Here is a 12,261-nt window from a genome sequence, read left to right on the forward strand (position 1 = left end):
GACTCAAATCCCCCCTGCCCTGCAAAAAACGAAGAAAAATTGGAGAAACAGATGAGCACTGAGAATCACAATTTTCTGGAGTAGAAACTACTGCAGAGCCAGAAATAGAAAAAGAAAAATATAACTGCAAATGCTGTATCACTGATACAATAAAACAAGAAAAGAAAATTAAAAGAATACAGATTGGGAGGAACAATGGAATTATCTTTTTAACAGATGATTTTTTAACAGATTTTTCTATGTAGAAAATGACATTTGACAAAATCTTCAGGAACATACAGATGATGTTTTAAAAAAAAATACCAGGAACCAGAAACAAAGGTTAACTAGTACAAAGGTTAAGATGCTTGCTTTGCAGGGCTGGAGCAATAACACAGCGGATAGGGCGTTTGCCTTGCACACAGTCAACCAGGGTTCGATTCCCAGCATTCCATATGGTCCCATGAGTACCGCCAGAGGTAATTCCTGAGTGCACAGCCAGGAGTGACCCCTGTGCATTGCCGGGTGTCACCCAAAAAGCAAAAAAAAAAAAAAGTGCTTGCTCTGCATGCACTTAACCCTGGTTCAATACTGGCACCAAATATGGTCTTCTAAACACCTCCAGGTGTATTCCCTGAGTACAAATCTCATGGTTAAGTCCTGAACACCACTGGATATACCTCAAAAAACAAACAAAAAGTATAGGGAAAGGAAAAGAAGAAAAAAATCAAGCCCAATGGAAGTGCTTGACTAAGTCCACTAAAACTTAGTAACTAATTACGGTTGCAAGACCCTGCAGTTTCCACTTCCTTCAGGAATGTCCCAACTGATTGGCATGGAATTTTCTTGTCAGCACCAACGGGGTCATCTTTTCCATTCACTAAAGGAAAATGAGATAATTGGTCACAAGACCTCTTCTTATTCCCCAGAAGCATGAAATAATTCTCTTCCCTTACCTTGCTTTCTCTGTGCCTGTAGAAATCTTTTGTTTCCTATAGTTTTTCAATGTGCCTTTCTGCTTACTGAATGGGATGTTGACTGATACATGAATCGTTTAATAAAACCAAACATATACTTTAAATGACCTCGATTGGATTTTTTTTTAACAGGGATTATATCATAATTGCAGATATAAGGTTATTACACAAAACCCATTAACTTTCTTATATATTGGCCAAGAACAAGTGGAATTTGAAATAAAAATACTTTATCATTTACCTTTAGCACTCTGCAAAGTAAAATAGATATAAATTAAACAAAATATATTCAAGGTTTACATGAAAATAATCTAATAAAAAATTCTGATAAAAATATCAAAGAACTGGGACTGGAGAGATATAGTACACCAGATAGGGCACTTGACTTGCATGAATCCAACCTGGCTTTGAACCCTGATACCCAATATGGTTCCCTGATTTATCACCAGGGAACCACCAGGATTTATCCTAGTGCAAAGCCAAGAGTACTGCTGGGTATGTGCCCAAAACAAACAAACAAAAACATATCAAGGAACTAAATTGTTACATAACTAAATTCTTATTTACCATGGTATATAAGAAAAATAAATATTTGATCAGATTAATAATAACCATTTCAGATTATCAGATGGTCAGATATATGTAGTTTGATTATTGATTTCATATATGTAGGAATTACATAGATATTCTTGATTCATAACTCCCCAAGTCCTTGATATTTTGGAAGTGTTAAGAGTGATATAGGTGTTTCTTATGAGTAAGGTGACATTTAATTTTATTATTTTTTTATTGAATCACAGCGAGAAACACAGTTACAAGGTTGTTTATTATTACAAGGTTGTTTATTATTGGGTTTCAGTTATATAATGTTCCAACAACCATCCCTTCATCAGTGTACATTTCCCACTGCCAGTGCCCACTGTTACCCTCCTGTCTTCCCCCGCCATTGCCTATCTTTATAGCAGGCGCTTTTTCTCTTCTCTCTCATTCTTACTCTCTCTGTCTGTCTCTCTCTCTCTTTTTCACTTTCTATATTTCCTTTAGGGCATTATGTTTTGCAATACAGGTACTGAAAGGTTATCATGTATATTTCTTTACCGACTTTCAATACTCATTTCTTGTCCCTTCTCTATTCTAATTCTTGCTTCTCTATCCTAATTCTCTCTTTGCCCCACATGGTGGCATGCTCCCAACAATTGACCAATCCTCCTAGCCCCAGTTTTCCCTGGCCTTGGATATTAGTCTCATACTATATTTTTATATCCCACAAATGAGTGCAGTCATTCTATAGCTGTCCCTCTTCTAACTCATTTCACTCAGCATGATACTCTCCATGACTCACCATTTATAAACAAATTTCATGACTTCATTTTTCCTAACAGCTGTGTAGTATTCCATTGTGTAGATGTACCATAGTTTCTTTATCCAGTCATCTGTTTTCAGGCACTCTGATTGTTTCCAGATTCTGTATACTATGAATAGTGCTGCAATGTACATAGAAGTGCAGATGGTGTTTCTCCTGTGTGTTTTTTAAACTCCAAGGTATATTCCCAGAAGTGGTATTTCTGGGTCAAATGGGAGCTCAATTTCTATTTTTTTGAGGAATGTCCATATCATTTTTCAAAAAGCTGGACCAGTCAACATTCTCACCAGCAATGTATGAGAGGGCCTTTCTCCTCATATCTGCGTAAGCACTGATTCTTTTTTGTTTGAATGTGTGTCAGTGTCTGTAGTGTGAGATGATAGCTCATTGTTTTAATTTGCATCTCCCTGATTATTAGTAATATCAATCATTTTTTCATGTGCCTTTTGGCTATTTTAATTTCTTTTTTGAGGAACGTTCTGTTCATTTCCTTTCCCCACTTTTTATGGGTTGAATTTTTTCCCTTGGAAAGTTCTACCAGTCCCTTGAATATCTTGGATATTAACCCCTTGTCATATAGGTATTGGGTAAATATTACCCCCCCCCATTCTGTGGACTGTCTTTGTATCTTGGTTATCATTTCTTCTAAGGTACAGAAGATTCTTAGTTTAATGTAGTCCCATTTGTTTATCTCTGCTTCCACTTGCTTGGTCAGTGCTGTTTTAACTTTAAAGATTCCCTTAGCTTCAATGTCATAGAGGGTTTTACCTACATTTTCCTCCGTGTAGTAAGGTGACTTTTTTTTTTTTTGCTTTTTTTTGGGAGGGGACACACCCAACGATGCTCAAGGGTTACTCCTGGCTTTGCACTCAGGAATTACTCCTGGCCGTGCTTAGGGGACCATATGGGATGCCAGGGATAGAACTGGGGTCAGCCACATGCAAGGCAAACGCCCTACCCACTGTGCTATCGCTCCGGCCCCAAGGTGACTTTTTTTAATTAAAATTTTATTTTCAAAAGTAACTAATTTTCATTTTTTTAAATTATATTGAATCACCATGAGATAGTTACAAATTTTCATGTTTGGGTTACAATCTCACAATGATCAAACACCCATCCCTCCACCCGTGCACATTCCCCACCACCGATATCCTGAGTATACTCCCCTTTCCCAGCCTCCCCCTGCCTCCATGGCAGACAATATTCCCCGTACTCTCTCTACTTTTGGGCATTGTGGCTTGCACCACAGACACTGAGAAGACCATCGTGTTTGGTCCATTATCTACTTTCATCATGCATCTCCCATCCCTGAAAGCTTCTGAGATGTGTGGTTGGTTTCCTAGAAAAACAATGATGAATTAAATATCCAGTTCCATCTGCATTTCTCCAGAGAGGGGTAAGGAACTTGAAATTGAAGTAGAGTTTTCTATATTCAGTGATTTTGTTTCTTTATTTGTGGGTACACATCTAAAGGTGCTCAGAGCTTACTCCTAGCTCTGTGCTCTGGAATCATTCCTAATGGTACTGAGGGGACCATACATAAATTTGAGAATCAATACCTGCTATACTATTTCTCTAGCCCTAAAAATGGTCAATTATTTAACCAACCATACCTATAATGGAGTTTCACTAAAATGAATAAGTCTAATGTATGGGCTTCAGTGAGTCCTCAGGCTGAAGACCTAGAGTATTTATGCATGTCACCATGACAGAACCCCAGCCTTGTGAGAATGGAGGAATATGCTCCTTTATATCTAAAAATACTCCCAAAGTAGACTAATAAAATTTATAATAAAATATAGTTTTATTATTTAACCATATACTTAATTTACTTTAACATATACTTTAACCATATTCTTAATTAAAATTAGAAATCTAATGAATAAAGGGGTTTTCTGAGTCTGTTATTTACTCTAACAGTTGTATCTAAGAAGGAGGCTGTGTGTGTGTCTCTGATATGTAGACAATGGGTCAGAAACATAGGTAATAACTGGGATTTGCAAATGGCATCTGAGTAGAAACAGTTTTGAGCAACTGAGATTTAGCTTGAATACTCTGATGCTTTCATTGAGTAGATGATGTCAGAATTGAGATGAATAGAGTTGGGATCATGTTTACCCTGTTGGAATCTGAGAATTACTTGTTGGTATGAGAAAGGCCACACACACATATCCACAATACAATTTTGCCTAAGAATCTATTTAATTTTAAAGAGAGATTCCATGATCAAAACCAGGAATACTCAGTATGGAAAAGATGGTAGTACTTCCTAACCCCATTTATAATTTTTATCAAATTCCCAATATTTGATTTTGTGGGTATCAACATGTTGATTATAATATTTATGAAAGAATTAGAACAGCCCACTCAATTTTGAAGGCAATTTACTATGACATTACAGTAATATACACAATAGGCATTAGAGTAGATAACTATGTCAGTGAAACAGAATAGCTAACACAGAAATAGATGCAAACAAATATTATCAACTAATCTTTTACACTGGAGCAAGAGAAATCCAGTGAAGCAAAGCCTTGCTTCAAAGTAAGTGGTTTTAGAACAACCAGAAATTTTGTATTCACATGCAAAAAAAATATGAAAACACAGAGGCTCTTCACAAAAATTAACTAAAAAAATGAATCATAGACCTAAGTAAAACTATAAAATATATGAAAAACTTTAGATAGCCTTGAATAAGGCAATTACATTTTAGAAACAACATCAAAGGCATGAGCCAAAGAAGAAATAATGGATAAGATGACCACTAATGTTAAAAAGTTCTGTAAAAGATAATTTCAAGAAAAGGGGGGAATATCTTCAAAGACACTTGATAATGGACTTTTATCCAAAATAATAGAAGAACTCAGAATAAGAAAGCAATACAGAGCCAGGGAGATAGCTCAAGTGGTAAAGTATATACCTAGTACACGAGAACTCTAAGTTCAATCCTTGGCACCACGTACCCCTGCATCAAGTCTTCCTGCACCAACACAGGTGGGTGTGACCCTGTGGACCTCTGACCACTGTTGTGTGTGTGTGTGTGGCTCATATTACAGAAAACACCAGCAGAAGTAGGAGAGATTATACAGATATTAAGGCATTTGCCTTGCATAATGCAGACCCAATTTGATCCCTGGCACCACATATGGCCTTCTTAGCACTGCCTGATGCTATCTCTGAGACAGAGGCAGGAATAAACCCTGAGAACCCCCAGGTCTGGCTCCCAAACCAAAACAACCAAAAAAGCAAATAATCTAAATTTTAAACAAGATCTTATTGCCAAAGAATATACAGAGAGCAAGTAAGCATCTGAAAAAATGTTCAACATTCAAATGACATCACTAGCTAAAATACAAATTAAATCAACATGATATAACTATATACAAATTAGTTGACCAAACTGTAAAACATGGACAACACCAAATGTAGGTATGGAATAGAAACTCTCATTCATTGCTTGTCACTTTGGAAGAGGTCATTATTATTATTATTATTATTACTACCATTATTATTTATTACATTACCATTATTATTTTAAAAGTTAAGAAGAGAAGATATTCTTATATCAATTCCAATAATCATGTTTCTGATTATTTACTTAAAGGAATTGAAAATTAATGTAAACACAAAAACCTTAACATGGATATTTATAGCAGATTTATTTATAATTATCAAGAGTTGGAAGCAACCAACATATTCAGTAGGGGAGTGGACAAATAAAGAACAATATATCAATTTAGTCAATGAAATAATATACAGCACTAAAAATATAATGAGCTATAAAGCTACAAAAAAGAAAAAAACTTAAATGCATTACTAGTGAAAATCTTAAATATTACTAGTGAAAGAAATCAATCTGAAAAGGTGATATATTGTATTATTTCTGTTGAATGACATTCTGGAAGAAAAACTATGGAAACTGAAAACAGGTTGACTGGGGCCAGAGGGGACGGAGGAGGGATGAGTAGGCAGAAATGGGATTTTAGGGCACAATAACTAAGATATTACAATGAGTGCATTTTATTACACATATTTGTCAAAACACATGGCATGTATAACACCAGAAGTGAATTATGATATAAACTGTTTATTTTGAGTGATAATGATGTGTAAACATCACTGTATCACTGTCATCCGGTTGTTCATCGATTTGCTCGAGCAGGCGCCAGTAACGTCTCCATTCATCCCTGTGCGTACTAGTGTAGCTAGATGGCATATTGGGGGCTCTTTCAGGATCAGGGGAAAGAGGACCACCGTTGTTACTGTTTTTGGCATATTGAGTACACCACGGGTAGGAGGATACTCTTGGTAGCTTGCCGGGCTCTCTGAGAGGGACAGAGGCATTGGGGGCGGCCTCTAATCGCCTTTCTAGGAGTTCCCAATCTGTTGAATATAAGCTTTTGGTTGACTGGCTTGTTGTAATGATCTGCACACTGACAAACACACACCTGCCTGCGTCTCTGGGCAGCACCTGGGACATCTGCGGCCTCAGGTTGATCTCTTTGAGGTTGATGGAGTGCGCCCAGAGGTTGTTGAGCAGCTGGCAGAGCAGAACCCTATCCCGGAGGATCTGTACCAGGTCGAACATCTGCGCCGAGTCCCAGGTCACCCGGTGGTTGGCTGACAGCACCCCACAGTGGATGAGCCACTGCATGCACTGCCACTAGGGCTCTATGTCCAACCGCACTGTGACTTGGCCCGGCTGGGGCAGGCAGCAACGCTGCAGCTGCCGCTGCGGTTTCTCCATGCCCCACTGATGTCATTCTGTCTGAATCTTGCAAAATAGCTGGCGATGTCCATCAGGAATCCCTACTGGAACTCTATGCGTGTAGAGTTCCACACCTGGCATGCTGAGCCACATGTTGTCTAAGTGAGATGGTGAGCTGGGTTTCAGGAGAGCACAAGGGGTTCGGCAGCATTGGCGCCATCTTACCTGCAATCAAACGTAGTGTGGTAATATGGAAAATGAGTAGGGAGTGTCTTATGATGTTCAGGAATATGTTCACTCATACGTGAAGCTTAGCCCGAGTGTGTGGAAAGTGGCCTGGAACATGGCTGCAGTTGGGTTGTGGAGGTTGGCTGTCGGGGCTGGGTCCCTTGGGGTTGGGAGGGCTCTCATCCATCTCTCTGTGGGGGGTAGCCCCGAGTGCAAACAGCCTGGCACAAAGTCCGCTGGCATGATTGTGGGGGCCTCATTTCATGCTCCCTTCTGGGAGAAGCAGCTGTGAGTTCTGGCGGGTGGCCAGTGAGGAGATTTAGGTCGCAAGGTCAACCTAGAGTCAACCTGCAGCAAACTATAAACCAAACTCCTGGATGTGTAAACTATGTTTATAAATTATAACAAATGAACCACTATAATAGGGGAGGTGTTATAATGGGGTATATTGTGAATATATGGGCATAGTAGATATATGAGAATTACCTGTACTTTTGTTACATTTGCCATGAATCAAAAATTATGAAAACAAAGAGTTTATTCATTAAAAAATAGTAAGATACATTATAGCTTGTGCCAAGCACGCACCGATATGATGTTCTATCAGTTAATTATATTAAGACCAGGGATATTGCTACTCCCTGAATTCAAACCCTCGTACCATACCACAAATTTATGTATATGACATTAAGTTAATACTTGTAACTGAGAATTGAAGCCCCCTGAATAAGTAAGAATCAATTTCTTTCTGTAAATTAGTTCTAAGAAGCAGATCAAGAAACTCCCTGAAGTCATCGGGAACCTATGATAGTTTTGTCCTGTTCCACTAGCCTGAGTGTGGTTTTCATTTCTAATATTTCCTCATGATGCAGGATGATTGCTGAGCTTCAGTTACAAGGTCTGCATTCACGGCAGGAAAAGGATAATGTGGGGAATGGTAAATGGAGAAACCTTTCCGTGCAGTCAGTCTCCTTTAAAGGACCTTCTCAAGAGCACTTCCCAAAGACCTCTGCTTATGTTCACTGCTCACCCAATCTAGGAGGAAGGTTGGAACTGCAAGCTTACAGCTGGGAATATTGCTACATTCAACATCTAGGTGTTCTTTCACTAACTTTGATGGGCAGAAATGGATATTAAAATGAGAACCTAGCAATATCAGCTTCTTGGTTTTACAAAGTAAGATAGAGATAGTTTCAAACACCAAAGCTCTTACAAAGAGCTAATATTCAAGAAATATACTGAGAAAACTTAATAACAAACCCATCAAAAAAGAGAGAGCTGGGCTGGAGTGATAGAACAGCGGGTAGGGCGTTTGCCTTGCACGCGGCCGACTTGGGTTCGATCCCCAGCATCCCATATGGTCCCCTGAGCACCGCCAGGGGTGATTCCTGAGTGCATGAGCCAGGAGTGACCCCTGAGCATTGCTGGGTGTGACCCAAAAAGCAAAAAAAAAAAAAAGAGAGAGCTGCTGAACAGACCTGATGGCCAGCAGACAAGAAAAATGCTCATCATCATTACTTATTAAAAAATGCAAGTGAAATCATGCCTCATAGCAGGGAAAATGGCCCATTTCAGAGTCCAGAAACAATCAATGCTGGCAGGGAAGCAGTGTAAAAAGAACCCTGGGTCTTCAAGCCCACATTCTCCCTTGATCCCATCTCGCTTGTTTGCCTCTATGTTTTTTTGCTTGCTTAATTTCACTTGGAGAAGCCTGAACATACACTCTTTCTCTCTTTCTCTCCCCTCACATCTTCCTAAATAAGTCTCAATTTAAAAAATCTTGCTTCACCCTCCCCCAAAACAAAAAAAAACGTTTTCAGGAAAGAAAGAAAAAGAAACCCTTATAGTAGCAGTATAGAGAAACCACAAAAATTTAAAAATACAGGGGTCGGCAGAGAGGTGGTAAAGGAAGTAAAGCACTTGCCTTACATGTGGCTACCTTTGCTGTGATCTGATTCAAATCCCCTACACAACATATGGTTCTCTGAGCACCACCAATGGTCAGTCCTGAGTCAGGAATAGGCCCTGAACACCACTCCCCTGTAAATTGAAAATAGAATTACCACCATGATTCTATTTTTTGGCATTTATCACCCCCTTCCCGCCCCAAATACAGGCATTCTGCAAGAATGGACATACACACATCTATGCTCATGAGCATTATTTACAATAATCAAAATCTGATGTGCCCAATAGTTGATATGTACAATCTGATGTACAATGAATGGATAAAGAAATTGGAATACTAGACAGCTATGAGAAAAGATGTAAGTTCACAGTTTGCTTCCACCTTGATGGAACTGCAGGACATAATACTCAGTGGAGTCAAAAAGTGAAAGACAGAACTGGGTGATCTTATTTATTTGTGATATTTAAAGAAACAAAGAAAATAAATAGACAATTCCAATGATAACAAAGCCTGAGATTGAGATTATGCCTACAGAACCCGGTCTGACAACTTTGTGGTGATGGTGGTGGGTTTGGGTGGAGAATGGAGGGGTGGTGGTGGGTGAACAAGAAAGTGGATGGGTGATGAGAAGAACAAAGGGACAGAGACAAAGATATATTGGAAATAATGTACTAGATGTGGAGCAGTAACATTGCATACCCAAAACATGAACATTAGTATTAATACTACTGTTAATCATGATGCCTCAATTTGTTTATTTTTGTAACGAATCACTGTGAGATAGTTACAGACTTACAAACTTTTGTGATCTCATTTCAGTCATACAATGATGGAGTACCAATCCCTCTGCCAGTGCCCATTTCCACCATCAATGTTCCCAGTATCCCTCCCACCACCCCCACCTTTTCCTAGCCCCTGCTTCTGTGGCAGGCACATTCCCTCTTATTCTCTCTCTCCCTTTGGGTGTTATGGTTCGAAATACAGGTACTAACCAGCTGTCATGTTTGGTCTATAGTCTACTTTCAGCAAGTATCTCCATCCCAAGTGAGCCCTCCAGCCATCATTTACTTAGTGGTCCCTTCTCTATCCAGCGGCCCTTTCTCCCAGCACATGAGACCAGCTTCCAAGCTGTGGAACAATCCTCTTGGCCCTTATCTCTACTCTCCTTAGGTGTTAGTCTTCTATTATGTTACTTTATAGTCCACAAATGAGTGCAGTCATTCTATGTCTGTACCCTCTCTTTTAAACTCATTTCACTTAGCATGATACTCTCCATGTCCATCCAGTTATATGCAAATTTCATGACTTCATCTTTTCTAACAGCTACATTTCTTAATTTTTTAAAAAAAGTTACTTTTTCCCAACTGTATACTTCCATAGCTGATTTTTCTCCATTTGAAACTATAAGCTTTATAGACATTTTCTTAAATTGTGTTATATCTTGTTGAGATCTTTTTTGAATCTCAATTTGGACATCATGAGAGTTAAGTATACCAACCTCTTAAATATCTGAATTTGTGAAAACTATGCCAGGATGCTGATAGAATACACGAATTTTGAAGCTGATGTAGGCTCAAAGGAATGCCTAACAGCCAAGCCATAGTTTTTCATCTTTTCTCAGGAACGTCATAAAAATTTTTATCAAATGCTTACCTAATTCCAGGTGTTCTGCTATACATAAGTACATATAAAATAATTTATATATAATACACATAAGTAGGATACAATGGAGCCATTAGAAGTGGTGTTTTAGAACATTTGTGACATGAAAAAATACTTATGTTATTTACAGAAAAAATAGGTTACTTACAAAACAATGCATGCATGAACCTTATATTAATTTTTTCAAAATATACAGATTTAAATGCTATAAGGTTTAATCTATCAGGGTTTGGAATAATGAGACTGATCTTTACCTTTATGTCACATGGCTTTCCTAGAAATTTTGATTACATTTGTGAGCAGAAAAAGGTTAATAAAAATAACTGATCAAGAAGAGGAATAGATTTTCTGGATATGTTGCAGACAATTTTTTCCAAATACAAGACTGAACTCAAGGAGAAAGGCTTTGGAGTCATCCCAGTGAAAAGTGGAAAGAGCCATAAGTGAGGCAGTTAGGTAGAAGTGAGGAGTAAACAGATTCCAGAAGTATTTAAAAGGCAGAACTTGAGGGACTTAGTGATTGATGTGGAAAGAGGAGGAGGATTTAGAGTGATTCCCAGATAATCATAATTTCCAGTTAAAAGTGCTTTCAAGCTAAGTAAATCATTCATTTGAGGTTACTAATTCAATGAAGTAGAGAAAAAGAGAAACTCATTTTAGTGGGAGAAAGATGGGACACTTTCTAAGATTATGTAACTGACCACCCCAATATTAAGTGGTTCAAGGATAAAAACAATATTTATTTTTCTCATCAATCTGCAGCTGGGATAGGGCTTAGCAGAGGGTCTCTTTGCTCACTTTGCTTCAGGTCATGTTGAGGTGGCTCAGAGGCAAAGCTTGGAGAAGGGTAGGGAATATAAATGCATGCAAATACATATAGGGAGAAAGAGACCTTGGGTAAGCAAAGCAAAAGGATGTGTTTCTTCCTAGGCAGAGCCTCACTGCAAGCTCAAAGAGACACAGCAATGAGTCGGCAGGTATGGTGCAAAGACTTGGGGCATTCTTGGAGAGATTGTGTGAACATTGTGTTTTGGAAGTAGTTCATGTGTTGAAAAGAAAGGGAAATTTAGCTGAGCAGATGTCCCCTTTAGTATCAATTTTCTGTTGCTACATAACTAATTACCACAAGCTTAATGACTTCAAATTGTGTTAAAATACTCAGTTACTAGCTCACACTTGGTAGATCAGAAGGTGTAGCTGTTTTCTCTGCTTGGAGTTTCACAAGGATATAATCAAGATGTTGTTGGTCTCACTGAATTCTCCTCTGAGGCTCTGCTTCAATGGAATTGCTGCTGTCCTGAACCTGTTATTCTGGGACTGCTCTCAGCAAGGAGAAGCTGCTATATTCCCTGTCTTGTGTCCTCTCCATCTTCAAACTGGCAATAGTCAGTTAAAAGATCCCTGTGAATCTTTAGTTTCTTAACTTCCTCTCCTA

Source organism: Sorex araneus, chromosome 10 (genome assembly GCF_027595985.1).
Source record: "Sorex araneus isolate mSorAra2 chromosome 10, mSorAra2.pri, whole genome shotgun sequence".
NCBI classification, from domain to species: Eukaryota; Metazoa; Chordata; class Mammalia; order Eulipotyphla; family Soricidae; genus Sorex; species Sorex araneus.